The sequence below is a fragment of the Oryctolagus cuniculus genome, chromosome 2 (genome assembly GCF_051225735.1).
Source record: "Oryctolagus cuniculus isolate XC-2025 breed Fujian yellow rabbit chromosome 2, ASM5122573v1, whole genome shotgun sequence".
NCBI classification, from domain to species: Eukaryota; Metazoa; Chordata; class Mammalia; order Lagomorpha; family Leporidae; genus Oryctolagus; species Oryctolagus cuniculus.
In genome coordinates this window covers 11,176,952-11,198,219 of record NC_142868.1, presented here as the reverse complement: position 1 = coordinate 11,198,219, position 21,268 = coordinate 11,176,952, and the positions used below count along the sequence as shown (strand labels likewise).

The window sequence follows — 21,268 nt, the reverse complement described above, 5'->3', positions numbered from 1 at the left end:
GATGGTGAGCATTTCCCTATGTACAAGGAGGCCATGTCCATGCCTTCTTTTGAGAAATGTGCCAGACATCGGTCAGATGATTGCTTCAGAGAGAACCTGAAGGACGTTTTAGTCCCTGTGAAGGTGAAAGAGGGGGGCCTGCTTCCCAGCAAAGCTGAGCCCTGTTGGCTGGAGTCAGATCCTCCGTTCCTCCCAGAGTCACACCCAGAGACCCGCGTGAACTGTCAATGTCAGTGCTGGGCTCTGCCAGGTCCTCAACCTGCTGGGTCCACCCTGTGCCCTCTTCCTGTTCCTCAGTGGAATTCCTGTGCCTTTGTCATTTACAGTGGCAGTGTTGTTTTCTCAAAATTTTCTAATCAATGTTCCCAAAGGACCCCAGAGCTGAGAAAGGGCAGTTGTGGGAGAATGTGCAGGGCTTAGGAGTAGAAGGAGGAGTGCTAGTAGGGATTTTAAAGCCATTCAATTAGCAACATGTGTGTTGAATCCATGTGACGTTCATTTCAGGTAACAGTGGATAATGTTCCACACAGCACTTTACCTAAAGGACCTGGCTGCCTGGGAAGGGGAAGGGACATGGCCCGGGGCAGTGTGAGCTCAGCTCCTCAAGTATGTGAGCTGTAACCCCTGTGGGCTTGGGCTCCCACACAAATAGCAGACCCTGCCCTGCACCTCCCCTGAGACAGCTGCAACCTGCACCTCGCCTGGCATCGGGGATTGTGCTGGATCTGCAGACGCAGGACTGGTAGGAGCCTCGCTCTCTCTCTCTCTCTCCAGAGCTTCATTTCCTGCCCCACTTCCCAGGCTCTGAGGGGCCCCAGTGTGGTAGGAGGAGGCTGTGGGTCATGACTGGGCCATCATCTGGTATATTAGTCTTTCTGTCCCATCCTCCGTGGCTCTGGTCCACTCCCAATCCCTGGAGTTGCTCCAACACCTAGGTGGAATTGTGGACAGGGCCATTTTCATGGCCTGCCCCATTTTCAAACAAACTACTTTCTTTCTGGGTAAGTTCACAGCCATTGTGAATCATCTTATCCTCAGTGCTAATTCCAACCTGCTTCGATGTTGTTATCTTTTTGCCAGTATTTTCTGGTGGTGCAGAGCAGGGTGATCTAGAAGAGGTGGCAGAAAGGGACAAGGCACTGGGGTCTTTCCCAGCAGGGCTCTGTTCCTCCACACAACAGGACCAGCACACATACTTACCTGGCGGGGCATCACGGTCGGGCTCTTCCTTGGGGCTGTTCCTGTAATCAGCCTGGTTGTAGGGTTCTTGTGTGGATTAAACAAGGTGAGACTGGAACGCTGGACCAGTGCTCAGCGTGTAGTCAGTGTTACATAGAATTGGACTTTTCTTCTGCCCAGTGTGGCTTGATAGTTCACCTGGTAAACTTGGTGCATTAACTGCTGTGCCCGTATGGAGTCAGGCCCCCTGCTCCACACTGTACAGTGACTAGGGCAGAGAGGAGACTGAGCAGTGAGATAAGGTGTTTACACAGTGGGCCGGGGGAAGCAGGTGCCTTGGTCCAGAATGAAATGTACCCCCTGTGCAAGCCTGCAGGATGATTTTTAAGGGAGAAAGGGCAGTTGTGGGAGGACGGGGGGACAATGGGTCCTGAAGTTCTTAGGAGAACAGTTGAAGTCCAGGACTAGTAAGGGAGGAGTCACCAGCCTACTAGTTGGTTCTGGTTAGTTATGATGTGAAGAGGGAAGAGAAATGCATTTGCATATCGTTTCTGTTGGCACTGACAGCCTTGATATTCATTAAGTGATTTTTGTCAAGGATCAGTAACAACATCTGTATGCTCAGCACCCAGGTCCAGAACCCAATCAGGTCCGTTTCTTGTCACCTGCACTCTAAACACTGTCTGAAAAATCGCCGCTCCCCTTCCTTTTTCTCTTCCCCACTGTGGTCAGAAGATCTCCCCCTACATGCCTTTCCTGAGCTCTTACTCCTCCCAAACAGCTCTAACGTGACCCCTACCCCACCCAGCCCCTGTGTCAGGCTCCATAGTTCAGTGTCTGGGACACCTCCTGGCACCTTCAGGACTCTTCCTGCCCCCTTTCCATCTTGGGTCCTGGGTGTCTGTGGAACAATGAGATAGAGACCAAGCACAGGGCAGCAGGAGGAGTTGGTGATGAATCTGTGTACACCTTGAATGCCAGGTGCAGGAACTGAGGCACAGAGGAGGAAATGACATTTCCTAGAAGAGATTAGGACACTGATGGGACAGAATCCCTGGTCAGTGCTATTTATAGGTCCCAGGGATCAGTCTCATATTCTTAAAGACCCAAGGCTCTCTCATTCACCTCAGTGTGTAGACAACCTAACTAGTGCATGGCATGCAGTAGGTGCTCAGTAAGTGCTTGCTGAGTGAGTGCTGCAGGACGAGTGGGTGAGAGGAGCAGGAGTGGGTGAGTGAGGGGAGGAGGGACTGAGCGCTCACAAGGCTCAGTGAGTGCCGAGGGCAGGTGAGGACTGGCAGCCTGGGTCACTGCAGTCTCAGGGCAGGTGCACGTGGGAGAGGTTGGGCTGCTTGCCCTGGCATCCCAGAGCCAGAGGATGCTTGTCTCCTCCTTAAGTAGGCAGGGCTGTGGTACAGAGAAGGGAGTGCACACTGAAACTCTTCACCACCATTTGTTCTGACCCTACATAACGGAATCCAGCACCCCTGACCCTGAACCATGGACCCTGCACCCTGACCTGCACCACTGACCATGCAATACTGAACCTGCACACTGACCCTGCCTTGTGTCCAACAGGTGCCCGCCCAGCTGAGCCATGTGGACCCGCACTCTCACCCTGCTCTCCGTCCTCCTGCTGGCTGCTCAGGGGCTCCTGACAGAGGCCCAAAGTGGAGAACAGGATGAAGTGAATTTGGAGGCGGAGCAGGATGGGTGGGTTCCTCTGGAGAAGCCCGTGATAGTGTCCACAAGCCCGCCAACCCAGGTCATTGTCACTGGCAGCTTTGTCAGCAGAGACCAGGCCAAATGCAATGTGACCGTGACCAGGCAGGAGGAAGGAGTCCATCTGCAGGTCCATTGTGCTCGACTGCACCACGAGTTCTCCTGTGTCTTTGTGGGCAACCCCACGGCGTGCCTGCACTGCCTGAACAACGACAAGGTCTACTGGAGACAAATTGGCTGGCGCCTGCGCCATTTGAACCACATCTGTGAGGACTCCAAGGCCATCTTGAATACCAGGGTGTGTGGTACCAAGTATCCAGAATCCAGTCTCACGCTGCTGAGTTCCACTCTGGCTTCCAAGACGTCTGTCCAGGGACCCCACCCCCACGGTGTCAGTCAAGGGGAAGCAGCCATCCCAGACAGAGCCATCCAAAGGCAAACAGCACGTCTTCTCCTAAGAGGCAACCAAGAGTGAAAGGCCCACCATCACAGTCAAGTTAAAACAACACAACCACTCCCACAGAGCAGGTCAAGACTGAAACAACCAGACAACACCACAGCTGGCCCAGGAGACCACCATACTCAGACAAAAGGGCCATCAGTGAGCACCACAGGCAAGCCCAGACACAAGCCTCCAGCACCACTAAACTCACCTTTGTGACTACAACAGTCATCAAATCCAAGACTGCATCCCAGAAGACAAGTCAGCACGAGGGCCAGCAGGAACAGCAGCACCAGACACAGCCAGCCCAGCAGGAGGATGAGCACTGGTTCCAGCAGAAGTTCCAGTAGATGACCCGGGAGTGACGGGGCCTCCCGCAGCTTGTTCTGCAGCGTCGCCCTCGGCCCCAGTCTTCCTCCTGGGTGAGAAGAGAAGGTCCTTTAGGCAGGTGGTGTCTTAGGCTCCTCTGTGTGTGTGCAGTTCCCAGGTTCCCATCAGGCAGGGACGCCTGTGCTAGGAGAGTGCAGGGTGCTGTTGGACAGAGTCTGTGTCCTGCCCTTTGCTGATGCTCACTTCCTGAGGTGTGGTTGGCAGAGGCTGTGACCTGGGCGCCTGCCCCTGGGCCCCCAGTGCTGTCTCTGAGTTGAAGGAGTCAGCCTGGTGATTTCTTCGAGATACTTACATTTCCTATTGAATTAAAAGCAAATTAAACTCAGGTGCTGTTTCAAAATATGTTCTCTCAGTGTTTCTGTCTCTGTGTCTGGTCCCACATGATCTCATCAACCTAAACCAGAGTGTCAGTGGATGGAAAAGCCAGGGTGGGCCTTCCCCAGCCATCCTCAGTGGTCTCCTGATGGGACCCATTCCATTTTCCCTGTCTTCATAGAGTCATCCACTGAACTTTGTGTTTGACCTATATAGAGTGTGGTGATTTCAGGAGGCGAACCCAGAATACTGTGGGGTTTGGTCATAGTCAGAGAGAAGCACGACTGGACCCCAGGAGTTCTGGTTGCTGTGTCTACAAACTAGAGGAACTCCCTGTCCTCACTCAAGTCAGAGCAGCCCACCCCTGCCATAGGCATGGCTCCCACTTTGCAGAGATCCTTCCTGGGCAGTGGGAAGAGGCCTGGGTACACACAGCAGCCTGAGAGGAGGCTGTTAGCAAAGGAGGAGGGAGCTGCAGGCATTTTCCTAGGGGCCAAGATGCCCAGGGCTCAGTCACAGTGCCTGGGTTCAATACCTGGCCCTTCTCCTTAATCAGCTTCCTGCCCATGCAAGCCCTGGTGTGCAGTGGTGGTGACTAAAGAAACTGGGTTCCCCCAACCCACGTGGGAGAACTTGATTGAGTTTCCAGCTTCATGATTGACTCTCGTTTGAGGCCTGGCAGGTATTGAAGTTAAGCAGTAGAATGAGCTCAATCTTTTTCTCCCCCAAAGAATAATTAAAAAAAAATTAAACACATGGGCAGTGCAGGCAGAAAGTGCTGGGAGACTGGGGCTGAGATAAACAGAAACAGACTGGAGCCGCCCTCCTGAGCATCTCAGGAATGGAATGGGGTAACAGGAACCAAGCTGGCACAGGGCAGCAAAGGGATGTGAGAGTGGCAGGGCTGGGCGAGGTCAAGAGGGAGGGGCACAGGAGTGACTGTAGACATTCACACACTAGTATAATAGATCTTGTGTTTTAACTTGGGAGTTGGGAGGAGCAGAAGAACTGTTGTCAGTCCCTTGTCACCACACCACCAAGAAGGAAACGAGTGGAAGCAGGGTAGCAACACTGCTGCTTTTTGGTGCCTCTGACAGGAGCTGGGGGGGAAGGCAGGTGAGGGACAGGACAACACTGTGTACTCACCAAAACACCAGGACACACTGAGGTTTGAGGGGTCAATGCACATAGTGACAGCCTCACAGGGACATTTGGGTATCACACCAATTCCACAGAAACCAGCATCTGTCTCTCCCTTGCCGTGAACCAGGTACTGTGCTGAGTTCTTCCCAGGGACCAGGCATTCACTCCCTCTCTCCCTCCATCTAAGGAAATGGAATTCCAAATCTATTTGAGAGACAACCTCAAAACCAGTTGTATGGAAGCTCTGAAAAAACACAGTGTTGTTGAGGCTGTGGGAACTTTGAGCAATTCAAAATGAACTAGGATTTGGTGTGGGAATTCTGCTGCTGGTGTACACCCCACATGACAGAGGGCACAGTCCCTACTAGGTATTAGCACTTCACACGCACAGCAGTGTGTTCTCAGGAGCTGTAACTCAGAGAAGCACCCTCGTGTGCTCTGGTGGTGAAAGGACAGGTAACACATGGTACAGAAATTCTAGAGTATTATTCAGGTCTTCAGAGAATGTAGATTCTGACATCCATGGCACAGATGACAACTATGAGGATGTTACACACAGTGAAAGAAGCCTTCACATAGATTCATGTTGTACCATGCCACCTACATGTGAGACCTAGAGGAAACTGTTTGAGACAGGAAGTTGAATGCTGGTTGCCAGGGACTTGGGTGAAGTGAAATTTAACATTAGCATTTATACAGTTACACGTTCATCATCCTATGAGATTAGAAGTTATGCAGGATGATGGGAGTGATATTTATACAATAATATGCAAAAAGTTGATAGGACTAATCTATCTAAAAAAGGCGATGATGATAAAAATTACATGCCTTTTACTGTAATTTCAAAGAAAGTTTAAAAAATCTTTTCCTCAAATGATGGCAGCATAACTGAATATCCAAAAGAAAACAAGACAACCAACCATCACTTCATTCTGTACAAAAAGTAACCTGAAATTGGACTATATATCTAAACACAACTCTGTAGGTTTTGGGAATCTGACTTTCCTTGCATGGTGGTGTAGCCTGTTTGTTCAAATGCCCTAGCACTGAATCTCTCTTTGCCACTCAACTACCCACCCACAGCAAACCTCCCTTATAGGGAGGTCAGTATTCATGGACAGATGTAATGGGAGAACGTGCCAAGTTCAATGTTGTCCCCTCTAACTTCCTAGTGGAACCGCTGTGGGAGTCCACAAGAGTTGACAGATTCTATCAAATCATCATGATCTCATGCTCTGGAATCTTTCATATCCAATAACTAAAACCAGGTACTGGTAGAAGAAACCCATTTGAGTCTATGTCTCCTTGGATCACCCAGTATGTCCCTTCATATGTTACCAATAGGATCAAGAAACACAACACAACAAAACAGAACAGAGCAATGGTTGAGGGATTCTGGGCTGAGAGGGATACAGAGAGCAGGTCTTTCTGAAATGCAACCTTTTCTGCTTCAGTTTCAACAATGGGAGTCCTCTCTCAGAGTCCAGCTGCATTAATGCTCATGCACTCTGACTGACACCCAAGCCACAGTGCTAACAACACCGTAGGTCCAGCTTATTTTTCAGTCAAGCTTTTCTTTAGTAATCCAGAGGTCTTTTTTAATCTTGCAGATATCACACCATGAATCTCAGGGAACAGGTCTCGGCAGCTTGGGTCCTTTCCACTGCTCCTGACAAAGTGGCTTCTCTGAGTGGAGCAGGCTGGGGCTCATAGAAGCTGGTACCTTGCTCTCTGCTTCCTTCTCTTTCTGATCGTTTTCCTTCAACATTTCAGGAAGCTAGCTCAGTTCTTGGAGTGCTCAATATGCTCAAAAGCCACATTAATTCTCTTGTTCAGAATCTTGTCCTTGACTGTTTCTCTACAATATGCCTGCAGCAAGCTGGGCATCACTGTAGACCCTTCAGGTTCACCACTGCATTCACCATGGGAACATGTACATGGCATTGCAGTGCACAGAGTCCCTGCTCCCCAGCTATCTGGAATATCACGTTCCTTGTAGATCATGTGTATGTGGCCTGGGACACAGCACCATATTCTCTAAAAGGCCGGAAGATCGTGGATCTGGTGTCTCTCCTGCTTCCCTTGGTGTTGGTCATCTTGGTGAATTACTATGAGATGGTAGTCACAGCCAATAGGGCAGTCAAGTCATGAAAAGTCCACTCCACTGCTGGGGGATGCCACCTACCTGGGAATGACAAGGGGCATGAAGTGGCCCCTGAGTGTCCTGGCTGTGAGCCACTATAGGGGCCCCTTTTAAGTGTGGCATCATCTAACTCTGAGTGATCCAGGTAGTCAAAACTATGGTGGAGCAGGTTCTCAATGCACCTGTAATATGGCCAGATTCTGCCACATCACAGAAAGCAATTCTTTGATGAACTGTGTCAAGTACCCTACAGGACTTCGTGTCACCAGATGGTAACCCAAGAACAACACGTATTTGACAGGGAGGGTCAGGTCTACCCCTCAGCCGAACACAGACCTATCAAGTGCTGACAGGTGCACAGTCGTGGTAGGCCATTACAGTCACCACAGTACATAGCTAGAGGCACTATTAGGCATCCAGATGTTACTGGCAGAAATGCTCTTACCCAGTCCCACAGTGGACTGAGGTAATGATGATAATCTCCAGGATATGCAGGCCCAATCATCTTCATTGTCCCATTCAATCTTCTGGTGGTATCACTATTCTCATGGGCATCCACATAAGGTACAAAGAAAGGCTTGACAGGCTGCAGTAGTGATGGACAGCCATGGCTTGCAGCCCCACTGTAGAGTGTCCCCAACACAGCAGTCATCTCACAGTGACACCTAGTCATTCACAAGAGAAGGTGAAAGGGGCAGCCTGTGCTTCAGGAGAGTGACCCGAGGCAGGAGCCCTGGCTGTCTATATAGCTCATGGACTGCAAGCTTTTACTCACTTCACACAGACTTCTCATGGGCTAGGTCACTTCTGCCACCTAGTGGATGCATCAGTATTTATTGAGCTGAGTTTTCAGTCAACCAAGGCAAGCATCCTCAGGAAGGAGTGTTCTAAGGCCTTGGGAAGGGGAAATCTGCTTGATGTCCAAGTCTGTCCTTAGGTCTGTGGGGTCCCAGGCAGGATGGGGAGTCCTGGGTGCAGTGGGGTCTGGCACTCCTTTCTAAGACCCCAGGTCTGCACAAGTGCCAGTAGCTTCCTCCCTAACAGTGTAGCAGGGAGCCCTGCTGCAATGGGGATTTGGGGCCCCCTATCACACCTCACCACACACTCCACTCAACATGCTTTTCAGCAGAACATGTCCTGGGGTTTATCGATCCTAGAGTTACAGCTGCTGAAATGCCTGTTTGACCACCTCTGATACACCTGTTGTGAAGTTGTCCAGACCTGCACAGTTTGCACAGAACCTGTCTCAGCTCTACCCAGGCACTGAGTCAATAGTTATCATATTAACTAGTGGCATTGACCCACAAGATCTCTGGTACATATTCCTGTCTTCACATGCAATATTCAAATGTCATTGGATCACTGAGTCAAGAGGATATTTGGTCAATTATTGAACATTTAACAATCAAATTACTTTCTGCAGAAAGGATATGGCAAAGTCTAGAGAGAAGTATAGACTGCAAGCATAATTTATTAGGTTTCAGTTGGTATATAATATAAAAGATACATTGAAATAAGATCAGCAACAAGAGTGCCCAGCCTCCTTCTGGATGGCAGTAGACTTGAGTTAGAGAAAATGTGTCCTTCAAAGGGGTCTTTAATGCTGATAACTGCAACTGTTCTGGGGCAACCAGATCCGCATATTAGCAAAGGGACACTCAGCAAGGGGTGTGTCAGGCTCATCTTTCTCTCAGGAATTTTATTCAAAGTAGGAATTCGGCTGATTATCAAAAAATTCATGGAAAATGCATGCTGTGAAAAATCTACACATGGATTATAAAAATTTTTTAGAGATTAATTTATTGCTTTGAAAAATCAGAATTATAGAGAGAGCAGCAGAGACAGGGAAAGAGATCTTCCACCTGCCAGTTCACTATCTAAAGATCTACAATGGCCATGTCTGGCCCAAGATGAAGCCAGCAGCCAGAAGCCTAATCAAGCGTCTCCAAATGGGAGGAGGGACCCTCGTACTTGGGCCATTACTGCTGCTTTCCAAGGCCATTAGGAGGGAGCAACATTGGAAGTGGAACAGCTGGGATTCAAACTGGCCCCCATGTGGGATGCTGAGGTCCCAGGGGAAAGTCTTTCCCAGGACAACACAATCCCAGACTCTCAAACATTGTTGAACCAAAATCAATTTATCTCTTGATTGCATTCTTTTCCCATGACTTCTGAAGCACTCTTGCATTGCAGGTGATAGCAATGGCCACACCAGCACAGAGGCCATAAAGATCTGCTGTGACCAGGCTGGGAAAGACTTGCAGATGCCCTGTGCTGTGCAGGTGGTGTGCTTATCAGTCAGCTGGAAGGAGATCTCCCGACCAAGGGCAAGGAGCCAACTCTGCTCACCCCAGGGCTTGTCTCTGGGGATGAGGTCAGTGCACGATGTCACCATGGAGTCACCAATTCCACTGGAAGCTACAGCAGGTGTCCTTCATCAGTCTGGGAAGGAAGTAAAACCAACTGAGCTGGCTCCTAACTGCTGGATAGGAACACTTGTTCAAGTTTTGGATGGCTTATGTTATGAGTCTAGGATTAATTAGCTCATTGAATTCTGTCAAATGATTGAGTTTAGAAATATATTGTAAAATCTAGCCAGCGCCGCGGCTCACTAGGCTAATCCCAGCCTTACGGCGCCGGCACACTGGGTTCTAGTCCTGGTCGGGTACCAGATTCTGTCCCGGTTGCCCCTCTTCCAGGCCAGCTCTCTGCTGTGGCCAGGGAGTGCAGTGGAGGATGGCCCAAGTCTTGGGCCCTGCACCTCATGGGAGACCAGGATAAGTACCTGGCTCCTGCTATTGGATCAGCGCGGTGCGCTGGCCGCAGCACGCCGGCTTCGGCGGCCATTGGAGGTGAACCAACGGCAAGGGAAGACCTTTCTCTCTGTCTCTCTCTCTCACTGTCCACTCTGTCTGTCAAAAAAAAAAAAAAAAGAAATATATTGTAAAATCTTAGCCTACACATGAGAATTGTATGTATTTATAGATTAAAACTGGTATTTTGACACACAGATGTAATATGAAGTGGTAATACATGGTTATTAGCAAATGCATCACCTGATAGAGTTTTCTTTGGTTGGGTACATTCAAATCCTCTCTCCAAATTTAGAAATGGACAATAAATTATTGCCCACAGCAGTCCCCCCACTGTGCTGCAGGGCGTTAGAGCTGAGCCCTCAAGTGTGCTGCTGTCATTTTGTGCTCCCTCCTCACCCCTTCCACACCCCTTCCTCTCTCTATCTTCTCAGTCCCTGGGGACCACTCTTTACTCTCCACTTCTCTTTCAGATCAAAATTTTTAGCTTCCACTGTTAGGGGAGAATGTGTAGTATTTGTCTTTATCTGTCTGTCTTGTTTCTCTTAATATACTGTCCTTTAATTCCACCCACATTCCACCAATGACAGTTTCTCATTATTTATTTTGCCCTGATCATGCTTCACTCTATGTCTATGTCCTTGTGAACACATAGATTTCCTCTCCCCGTTCATCCACTGCAGGACACCTGGTCTATGGTGAGCAGTGAGTGCTGCACTCACATCTCTTCCCCAGCTCACGTCCTGTCCTGTGCACACACCCAGGGGTGGGGTTGCTGGATCTGGGGTAGATCTGTCTTCAGGGTCTGAAAGGCCCCCATGCTGCTCTCCATAGTGGCCATGCTAGTTTACATTTCCACCAGCAGTGTGTGAAGTCCTCCTTCCACTGCGACCCTGCCACAGCGGTGACTCTGTGTCTTTGTGATAATCATTATTCTGACTGGGGTGGGATGAGAACTGACTGTGGCTTTGATTGCTCTTCCCTGGAGATGGTGATGGTGAGCATTTTCCAATGTGCCTGGTGGCCACGTCTATGCCTTCTTTTAAGAAATCGGACAAATGATTTCTTCAGAGAGAAACTGAAAGAGGATTTAGTCCCTCTGAAGGTGAAAGAAGGGGTCCTGCTTCCCAGCAAAGCTGAGCCCTGTTGGCTGGACTCAGATCCTCCGTTTATCCCAGTGTCACACCCAGAGACCCACGTGAACTGTCAATGTCAGTGCTGGGCTCTGCCACGTCCTCAAACTCTGGGTCCTACCTGTGCCCTCTTTCCGTTCCGCAGTGGAATTCCTATGGCTTTGCCATTTACAGTGGCAGTGTTGTTATCTCAAAATTTTCTAATCAGTGGCCCCAAAAGACCCCAGAGCTGAGAAAGTGCAACGGTGGGAAAATGTGCAGAGTTTAGAGTAGAAGGAGGCATGCTCATAGGGATTCAACCCGTGTTTGTGTCTCTTTGTTTCTGGTTCAACAGGCTCTCATCAACCTAAACCAGAATATCAGTGGGTAGAACAGCCAGGGTGGGACTTCCCCACCCATCCTCAGTGGTCCCCTGTTATGATCCAATCCAGGGACCTTGCTTCATAAAGTCATCCACTGGACTATGGTGTTTGATTGGTATGCACTGTGGTGATTTCAGGAGGGGAACCCAGTGTACTGTGTATTTGGTCATGGTCAGGGTTGCATAGCTTTAAGGGAGAAGCAAGACTGGGGGATCCCAGGAGTTCTGGCAGCTGAGACACAAGCTAGAGGAACCCCCTCTCCTCACGCAAGTCAGAGCTGCTCAGCCCCTACCATGTGCAGGTCCCCCGACTTGCAGAGCTCCTTCCTGGGCAGTGGGAGAGAGGCCTGGCTACACACAGCAGCCTGAGAGGAGGCTGTAAGGGGAGCAGGAAGAGCTGCAGGCATTTGTCCTAGTGGCCAAGATGCCCAGGGCTCAGTCACAGCGCCTGGGTCCAACACTGGCTCTGCTCCTTCTCAGTTCCTGCCCATCCAGGCCCTGGTGTACAGTGGTGGTGACTAAAGTAACTGGGTTCCCCCAACCAACGTGGGAGAAGTTGGTTGAGTTTCCAGCTCCATAATAGACTCCAGTTTGAGGCATGGCCAGATTAGGAGTTAACCTGTTGAAACAGAGCTCAATCTCTTTCTCTTTCCCAGTGAAAAAATTTAAGAAATAAACAAATAAACTGAGCAAACACATGGGCAGTGCAGGCAGAAAGTGCTGGGAGACTTGGGGCTGAGATGAACAGAAACAGACTGGAGCCGCCCTCCTGAGCATCTCAGGAATGGAATGGGGTAACGGGAACCAAGCTGGCACAGGGCAGCCAAGGGATGTGAGAGTGGCAGAAGCTGGGCGAGGTCAAGAGGGAGGGGTGCAGGGGTGACTGTAGTCATTCACACACTAGTATAATAGATCTGAGGTGTTTTTACTTAAGAGTTGGGAGTAGCAGAAGAACTGTTGTCAGTCCCTTGTCACCACACCACCAAGAAGGAAACGTGAGGAAGCAGGGTAGTAACTGCTGCTTTTGGTGCCTCTGACAGGAGCTGGGAGGATGGGCAGGTGGGGGGACAGGAAAGCATTGTGCACTCACCAGAACACCAGGACATACACTGAGGTTTGTAGGGGCCAATGACAAGGTGACAACCTCACAGGGACATTTGGGTATCACACCACCTCCACTGACACCAACATCTGTCTCTCACTTGCTATGTACCAGGTACTGTGCTGAGTTCTTCCCAGGACCATGCATTCACTCCCTCTCTCCCTCCCTCTAAGGAAATAGAATTCAAAATCTCATTGAGAGACAACCTCTCTCCTTGAGAGAAAACCATTTCTAGGGAAAATCTGTAAAAACACAGTGTTGTTGAGACTGCGGGAAAATTGGGAACTTTGAGCAATTCAAAACTGAACTAGGATTTGGTGTGGGAATTCTGCTGCTGGTGTACACCCCATTTGACTGAGGGCACAGTCCCTACTAGGTATTAGCACTTCACACGCACAGCAGTGTATTCTCAGGAGCTGTAACTCAGAGAAGCATCCTCGTGTGCACTGGTGGGTGAAAGGACAGGTAACACATGGTACAGAAATTCTAGAGTATTATTCAGGTCTTCCAAAAAAGGAGATTCTTTCATTCATGGTACAGAGAACAACTATGAGGATGTTACACACAGTGAAAAATGCCATCACATACATTCATGTTGTACCATGCCACCTACCTGAGAGACCTAGAGGGAACTGTTAGAGACAGCAAGTTGAATTATGGCTGCCAGGGACGTGGGTGAGGTGAAACTGAACGTTAGCATTTATACATTTATATGTTCATCATTGTGTGAGATTAGAAGTTATGCAGGTTGGCCGGCCCCGCGGCTCCATAGGCTAATCCTCCACCTGTGGCACCAGCACACCATGTTTTAGTCCTGGTCGGGGCGCCGGATTCTGTCCTGGTTGCCCCTCTTCCAGGCCAGCTCTCTTCTGTGGCCCGGGAGTGCAGTGGAGGATGGTCCAAGTTCTTGGGCCCTGCTCCCGTATGGGAGACCAGGAGAAGCACCTGGCTCCTGACTTCAGATCAGCGTGGTGCGCCAGCCGCTGCGCACCGGCCGCGGCGGCCACTGGAGAGTGAACCAACAGCAAAAGGAAGACCTTTCTCTCTGTCTCTCTCTCTCACTGTCCACTCTACCTGTCAAAAAACAAAAAAAGCACACACTATAGGTATAATTTATTAGGTTTTAGGAGATCTATGATAAGCTTTGGGTAGCAAGAAAGATTTATTGTTAGAGGATCAGCAACAGGAGTGCCCCGCCTCCTACAGGTTGGCAATAGACTTGAGTTAGAGAAAATATGTCCTTCAAGGGGGTCTTTGATGCTGCCAAACTGCCATCGTTTTGGGGCACCCAGATCTGCAATATCAGCAAAGGGACACTCAGCAAGGGATGCTCCAGGCTCACCTTTCTCCTAGCTCTTTTATTCAAAGTATGAATTGGACTGATAGTTAAAAAATTCATAGAAAATGCATGCTATGAAAAATGTTCACATGGATTATAAAATTTTTTAAATACTTATTTATTGCTTTGAAAATCAGAATTATAGAGAGAGCAGGAGAGACAGAGAGAAATCTTCCTTCTGCCAGTTCACTAACTAAAAGTCAACAATGGCCATGGCTGGCCCACTCTGAAGCCAGGAGCCAGGAGCCTTCTCAGGGTCTCCAAATGGGAGGAGGGACCCTCGTACTTGGGCTATTTCTGCTGCTTTCCCAGGCCATTAGCAGGGAGCAGCATTGGAAGTGGAACAGCTGGGACTCAGACTGGCCCCCATGTAGGATGCTGAGGTCCCAGGGGAAAGTCTTTCCCAGGACAACACAATCCCAGACTCTCAAACATTGTTGAACCAAAATCAATTGATCTCTTAATTGCATTCTTCTCCCATGACTTCTGAAGCACTCTTGCATTGCAGGGGATAGCAATGGCCACACCAGCACAGAGGCCATAAAGATCTGCTGTGACCAGGCTGGGAAAGACTTGCAGATGCCCTGTGCTGTGCAGGTGGTGTGCTTATCAGTCAGCTGGAAGGAGATCTCCTCGCTCAAGGGCAAGGAGCCAACTCTGCTCACCCCAGGGCTTGTCTCTGGGGATGAGGTCAGTGCACGATGTCACCATGGAGTCACCAATTCCTCTGGAAGCTACAGCAGGTGTCCTTCATCAGTCTGGGAGGAAGTAAAACCAACTGAGCTGGAATCTAACTGCTGGATAGGAACACTTGTTCAAGTTTAGGATGGTTTAAGTTCTGAGTCTAAGATTAATTAGCTCATTGAATTCTTCATATGATTGAGTTAATATATTTGAGAATTTTAACTGACACTTGAGAATTTTACTTATATTGGGTATATGAGTAGTTTGACACATAGATATAATATGCAGTTGTAAACCAGCGTATTGTCAAATGGGTCATTTCAAAAATATTTTCTTTTTTGGGGAGCATTCAAATCCTCTTTTCCAATATTTAGATACAAACAATAAATTATAGTCCACAGCAGTCCCCCCACTGTGCTGCAGGACGTTAGAGCTGAGGCCTCAAGTGCACTGCCATTTTGTGCTCACTCCTCACCCCTGCCCCACCCCTTCCTATCTCTATCTTCTCAGTCCCTGGGGACCACTCTTTACTCTCCACTTCTCTTTCAGATCAAAAATTTCAGCTTCCACTGTTAGAGGAGAACATGTGGTATCTTTCTTTCTGTGTCTGTCTTGTTTCTCCTAATATGCTGTCCTTTAATTCCACCCACATTCCACCAATGACAGTATTTCATTATTTATTTTAGCCCTGATCATGATTCACTCTATGTCTATGTCTATGTCCCTGTGAACACATCAGATTTCCTCTCCCTGTTCATCCAATGAAGGGCCCTGGTCTATGCTGAGCAGTAAGTGCTGCACTCACATCTCTTCCCCAGCTCACGTCCGGTGCTGTGCACACACACCCAGGGGTGGGGTTGCTGGATCTGGGGTAGATCTGTCTTCAGGGTCTGAACAGCCCTCACACTGCTCTCCATAGTGGCCATGCTAGTTTACATTTCCACCAGCCGTGTGTGAAGTCCTCCTTCCACTGCGACCCTGCCACAGCTGTGACTCTGTGTCTTTCTGATAATCGTTATTCTGACTGGGGTGGGATGAGAACTGACTGGGGCTTTGACTGACCTTTCCCTGAGGATGGTGATGGTGAGCATTTCCCTATGTACCTGGAGGTCCTGTCTATGCATTCTTTTGAGAAATCTGCCAGACATCGGTCAGATGATTGCTTCAGAGAGAACCTGAAAGACGTTTTAGTCCCTGTGAAGGTAAAGAGGGGGGCCTGCTTCCCAGCAAAGCTGAGCCCTGTTGGCTGGAGTCAGATCCTCCATTCCTCCCAGTGTCACACCCAGAGACCCGCGTGAACTGTCAATGTCAGTGATGGGCTCTGCCAGGTCCTCAACCTGCTGGGTCCACCCTGTGCCCTAATCCAGTCCTCTAGTGGAATTCCTGTTCCTTGTCATTTATAGTATAGTGTTGTTATCCCAAGATTTTCTAATCAGTGTCCCCAAGGACCTCAGATCTGAGAAATGGCAGTGGTGGGAGAATGTGCAGGGCATAGGAGCAGAAGCAGATGTGCTCTTTGGGATACAAAAGCCATTCAATTAGCAACATGTGTGTTAGATCAATGTGAAGCTCATTTCAGGTAACAGTGGATAGTATGCCCCTAAGCACTTTCCTGCAGGACCTGCCTGGTTCCTAAGGAGAAGGGACATGGCCCGGGGGCAGTGTGAGCTCAGCTCCTCAGGTATGTGAGCTGTAACCCCTGTGGGCTTTGGCTCCTGTACAAATAGCAGACCCTGCCCTGCACTTCCCCTGAGACAGAGCAACCTGCACCTCGCCTGGCTTCGGGGATTGCGCTGGATCTGCAGACGCAGGACTGGTAAGAGCCTCTCTCTCTCTCTCTCTCTCTCTCTCTCTCTCTCTCTCTCTCTCCAGAGCTTCATTTCCTGCCCCACATCCCAGATTGAGGATCCCAGTGGGGTAGGAGGAGGCTGTGGGACATGAGTGAGCCATCAGCTGGAGTATTAGTCTTTCTGTCCCACCCACCGTGGCTCTGGCCCACTCCCAATCCCTGGACGCGGCCCAAACCAAGGAGGAAATGTGGACAGTGCCATTTTCTGGGCCTGCCCCCTTTATAAACAAATTTCCATCTTTTTTAAGATTTTATTTATTATATTTGACAGGTAGAGTTACAGATAGTGAGAGGCAGAGACAGAGAGGAAGGTCTTCCTTCCTTTGGTTCGCTCCCCCAATGGTTCAAGGGCTGGAACTGTGCTGATCCGAAGCCAGGAGCCAGGTTCTCCTTCCTGGTTTCCCATGTGGGTACAGGGACGCAAGCACTTGGGCCATCTTAAACTGCTTTCCCAGGCCACAGCAGAGAGCTGGATTGGAAGAGGAGCAGCCGGGACTAGAACCAGTGCCATATGGGATACTGGCGCCACAAGAGGAGGATTAACCCATTGCGCCACTGCACGAGCTCCACAATTCTTTCATTTTGGGAAAAGATCTCAGCTTACGTGAATCAACTTATCAGTGCTAAATCCTGCTTGGTTCACAGTTGTCTTCCTTTTGCCAGCATTGTCTCAAAGTTAGGTGAGCAGTGCAGAGCAGGGGTGACTACAAGAGGTGGCAGGAAGGGGTGGGGAGATGGGTTCACTCCCTGCGGGTCTCTGTTCCTGCACACACGGGACCAGCACAGTTACTTACCTGGCCGGGCCTCACTGCCAGGACTCCTTCTTGGGGCTGTTCCTATAATCAGCCTGGTTGCAGGGTTTTCTGTGGATTAAACAAGGTGAGACTGGAACGCTGCACCAGTGCTCAGCGTGCAGTAGGTGTCTGATAGAATTGGACTTCTCTTCTTCCTCCCAGTGTGGATTGATTCAAGTAATCTGTGCAGTAACTGATGTTCCTGGGAAGGAAGTAGACCACTTGCTCCACACTGGGCAGAGAGGAGATGGGCAGGGAGACGAGGTGTTACAGAGTGGCCCGGGATGAAGCAGGTGCCTTAGTCCAGAACAAGCTGTTCCCCTGTGCAAGCCTGCAGGATGATTGTAAGGGAGACAGGGCAGCTGTGGAGGACAGGGGGGACAATGGGTCCTTAAGTCCTGGAGAACAGTTGAAGTCCAGGACTAGTAAGGGAGGAGTCACCAGCCTGGTAGTTGGTTCTGGTTAGTTACGATGTGAAGTAGGGAAGGGACATGCATTTATGCATGGTTTCTATTGAGCTGAAAGCCTTGCTATGAATTCTGCAATTTTTTCAAGGATTGGTTAAGGGTGTTTGTATGCTCAGCACTCAGGTCACAGAACCCAATCAGGTAGCATTCTTGTTTTCCACCTGCACTCCAAACGCTGTCTGAAACTGGCTGCTCCCCTCCCTTTTCTCTTACCCTGCTGGGATCAGATGAGCTCACACATTCATGCACTTCCTGAGCTCTTACTTCCCCCCAGACAGCTTCCCCACCCACAGCCCCTGTGTCAGCCTCCGTGGGGTTCAGCCTCTGGGTCACCTCCTGGCACCTTCAGCACTCTCCCTGCCCCCTTTGCATCTTGGGTCCTGGATGTCTGTGGAACAATGAGATAGAGACCAAGTGTGGGGCAGCAGGAGGAGTTGGTGATGAATTCATGCAGACCTTGAGTGCCAGGTGCAGGAACTGAGGCACAGAGGAGAAAGTGACATTTCCAGGAAGAGATTGAGGACACAGATGGGATAGAATCCCTGGTCAGTGCTATTTACATATCCCAGGGATCAGTCTCAAATTCTTAAAGACCCAAGGCTTTCTCATTCACCTCAGTGTGTGGAAATCCTCACTAGTGCATGGCATGCAGTAGGTGCTCAGTAAGTGCTTGCTGAGTGAGTGCTGCAGGACCGAGTGGGTGAGTGAGGGGACGAGGGACTGAGCGCTCACAAGGCTCAGTGAGTGCAGAGGGCAGGTGAGGACTGGCAGCCTGGGTCACTGCAGTCTCAGGTCAGGTGCACGTGGGAGAGGTTGGGCTGCTTGCCCTGGCATCCCAGAGCCAGAGGATGCTTGTCTCCTCCTAAATCAGGCAGGACTGTGGCAGGGAGGAGGGAGGCCACCCTGTAACTCTTCACCTCCACTTTCTCCTGACCCTTCACCCTGACCACTGCACCACTGACCCTTCACCATGACCCTGCAATGCTGACCCAGTACTATTGACCCTGCAACCTGACCATATACCTCGACATTGCACCACTGACCCTTCACCCTGAACCTGCACCACTGACCCTGCAAACTTAACCTGCACTCTGACACCTGCACCCTGACCCTGCACCACTGAGCCTGCCTTGTGTCCAACAGGTGCCCACCCAGCTGAGCCATGTGGACCCGCACTCTCACCCTGCTCTCCGTCCTCCTGCTGGCTGCTCAGGGGCTCCTGACAGAGGCCCAAAGTGGAGAACAGGATGAAGTGAATTTGGAGGCGGAGCAGGATGGGTGGGTTCCTCTGGAGAAGCCCGTGATAGTGTCCACAAACCCGCCAACCCAGGTCATTGTCACTGGCAGCTTTGTGAGCAGAGACCAAGCCAAATGCAATGTGACCGTGACCAGGCAGGAGAAAGGAGTCCATCTCCAGATTGATTGTGTTCGACTGGACCACGAGTTCTCCTGTGTCTTTGGCGGTGACCCTACTGAGTGCCTACTCTATTTGAGCAGTGACAAGGTCTACTGGAGACAAATTGGCTGGCACCTGCGCCGCTTGAACCACATCTGTGAGGACTCCAAGGCCATCCTGGAGACCAGGGTGTGTGGTACCAAGTATCCAGAATCCAGTCTCACGCTGCTGAGCTCCACTCTGGCTTCCAAGACGTCTGTCAGGGAGCCCACCCCCACAGCGTCAGTCAAGGGGAAGCAGCCATCCCAGACAGAGCCATCCAAAGGCAAATAGCACGTCTTCTCCTAAGAGGCAACCAAGAGTAACAGGCCCACCATCACCAGTCAAGTTAAAACAACACAACCACTCCCACAGAGCAGGTCAAGATTGAAACAACCAGACAACACACAGCTGGATCGGGAGACCACCATACTCAGACAAAAGGGCCATCAGTGACCACCACCAGCCAAGCCCAGACACAAGCCTCCAGCACCACTAAACTCACCTTTGTGAGTACAACAGTCATCAAATCCAAGACTGCATCCCAGAAGACAAGTCAGCACGAGGGCCAGCAGGAACAGCAGCACCAGACACAGCCAGCCCAGCAGGAGGACGAGCACTGGTCCCAGCAGAAGTTCCAGTAGATGACCCGGGAGTGACGGGCCTCCCGCAGCTTGTGCTGCAGCGTCGCCCTCGGCCCCAGTCTTCCTCCTGGGGGAGAAGAGCTGGGGCTTCAGGCAGGTGGTGTCTTAGGCTCCTCTGTGTGTGTGCAGCTCCCAGGTTCCCATCAGGCAGGGACGTCTGTGCTAGGAGAGTGCAGGGCGGTGTTGGGACAGAGTCTGTGTCCTGCCCTTTGCTGATGCTCACTTCCTGAGGTGTGGATGGCAGAGGCTGTGACCTGGGCGCCTGCCCCTGGGCCCCCAGTGCTGTCTCTGAGCTGAAGGAGTCAGCCTGGTGATTTCAGGGAGACACCTGCACTTCCTGCTGAATTCACAAGCATAATAAACTCAGGTGCTGTTTCAAAATATGTTCTCTCGGTGTTTGTGTCTCTGTATCTGGTCCCACATGATCTCATCAACCTAAACCAGAGTGTCAGTGGATGGAACAGCCAGGGTGGGCCTTCCCCAGCCATCCTCAGTGGTCCCCTGATGGGACCCATTCCATTTTCCCTTTCTTCATAGAGTCGTCCACTAGACTGTGGTGTTTGAACTGTATAGAGTGTGGTGATTTCAGGAAGGGAACCCAGAATACTGTGGGGTTTGGTCATGGTCAGGGTTGCATAGCTCGTAAGGGAGAAGCACGACTGGAACCCAGGAGTTCTGGTAGCTGTGTCTACAAACTAGAGGAACTCCCTGTCCTCACTCAAGTCAGAGCAGCCCACCCCTGCCATAGGCATGGCTCCCACTTTGCAGAGCTCCTTCCTGGGCAGGGGGAGAGAGGCCTGGGTACACACAGCAGCCTGAGAGGAGGCTGTTAGCAAAGGAGGAGGAAGCTGAAGGCATTTTCCTAGGGGCCAAGATGCCCAGGGCTCAGTCACAGTGCCTGGGTTCAATACCTGGCTCTTCTCCTTAATCAGCTTCCTGCCTATGCAAGCCCTGGTGTGCAGTGGTCGTGAGTAAAGAAATTGGATTTCCACCACCCATGTGGGAGACCTTGGTTCAGTTTCCAGCTTCATGATTGACTCTTGTTTGAGGCATGGCAGGTATTGTAGTTAAGCAGTAGAATGAGCTCAATCTTTTTCTCTCCCAATGAATAATTCAAAAAAATTAAACACATGGGCAGTGCAATCAGAAAGTGCTGGGAGACTTGGGGCTGAGATGAACAGAAACAGACTGGAGCCGCCCTCCTGTGCATCTCAGGAATGGAATGGGGTAACGGGAACCAAGCTGGCACAGGGCAGCCAAGGGATATGAGAGTGGCAGAAGCTGGGCGAGGTCAAGAGGGAGGGGTGCAGGGG

The 21,268-nt window shown here is 50.4% G+C and overlaps 1 long non-coding RNA gene across 1 annotated transcript; it reads left to right on the top strand.

Annotated features, from left to right (window-relative positions):
* Positions 1-464: 464 nt before the first annotated feature.
* Positions 465-20,336, top strand: LOC138843256 (uncharacterized). The gene is made up of 2 exons (XR_016229772.1): positions 465-742; positions 19,020-20,336. It is a non-coding gene; the product is annotated as an uncharacterized LOC138843256 (long non-coding RNA).
* Positions 20,337-21,268: the final 932 nt, after the last annotated feature.